The following is a 1,432-nucleotide window of genomic DNA, read 5'->3' on the forward strand; positions in this document are numbered from 1 at the left end:
GGTAGCATGATGCCTCCAGCTTTGTTCTTTTTGCTTAGGATTGTCTTGGCTATGCAGGCCATTTTCTGGTTCCATATGAAATTTAAAGTAGTTATCCATCAAGCTGCTGTTGACTTTCTTCACATAATTAGAAAAACCTACTTTAAATTTCATACGGAACCAAAAAAGAGCCTGTATAGCCAAGACAATCCTAAGCAAAGAGAACAAAGCTGGAGGCATCAGGCTACCTGACTTCAAACTATACTACAGGGCTACAGTAACCAAAACAGCATGGTACTGGCACTAAAGCAGATATAGAGACCAATGGAGCAGAACATAGGCCTAAAAAATAACACCACACATCTACAACCATCTGATCTTTGACAAACCTGATTAAAACAGTGAATGGGGGAAAGGATTCCCTATTTAATAAGTGGTGTTGGGAAAACTGACTAACCATATGCAGAAAGCTGAAACTGGATCCCTTCCTTACACCTTATACAAAAATTAACTCAAAATGGATTAAAGGCTTAAATGTAAGACATAAAACCATAAAAACCCTAGAAGAAAGCCTAGGCAATATCATTCAGGACATAGGCATGGGCAAAGACTTCAAGACTAAAACATCAAAAGCAATGGCAACAAAAGCCAAAATAGATAAATGGGATCTAGTTAAACTAAAGAACTTCTGCACAGCAAAAGAAACTATCATCAGAGTGAACAGGAAACCTACAGAATGGGAGAAAATTTCTGCAATCTATCCATCATGACACAGGGCTAATATCCAGAATCTACAAAGAAACAAATTTGGAATAAAAAACCAACAACTTTATCAAAAGTGGTTGAAAGATATGAAGAGACACTTCTCAAAAGAAGACACTTATGTGGCCAACAAACCTATGAAAAAAGGCTCATCCTCACTGGTCATTAGAAAAATGCAAACCAAAACCACAATGTGATACCATCTCACCCCAGTTAGAATGTTGATCACTAAAAAGTCAGGAAACAATAGAGGCTGGAGAGGATGTGGAGAAAGAGGAATGCTTTTACACTGTTGGTGGGAGTGTAAATTAGTTCAACCTTTGTGGAAGACAGTGTGGCGATTCCTCAACAATCTAGAACTAGAAATGCCATTTGACACAGCAATCTTATTACTGTGTATATACCCAAAGGATTATAAATAATTAAAGACACATGCTAATGTATGTTTATAAAGACACATGCTAATGTATGTTTATGGCAGCACTGTTCACCATAGCAAAGACTTGGAACCAACCCAAATCCCCGTCAATGATAGACTGGATAAAGAAAATGTGGCACATATGCATCATGGAATACTATGCAACCTTTAAAAAAGGATGAGTTCATGTCCTTTGCAGGGACATAGATGAAGCTGGAAACCATCATTCTCAGCAAACACAGGAACAGAAAACCAAACACCGCAGTTCTCACT

This window comes from Mandrillus leucophaeus, unplaced genomic scaffold (assembly GCF_000951045.1).
Source record: "Mandrillus leucophaeus isolate KB7577 unplaced genomic scaffold, Mleu.le_1.0 Scaffold279, whole genome shotgun sequence".
Taxonomy (NCBI): domain Eukaryota; kingdom Metazoa; phylum Chordata; class Mammalia; order Primates; family Cercopithecidae; genus Mandrillus; species Mandrillus leucophaeus.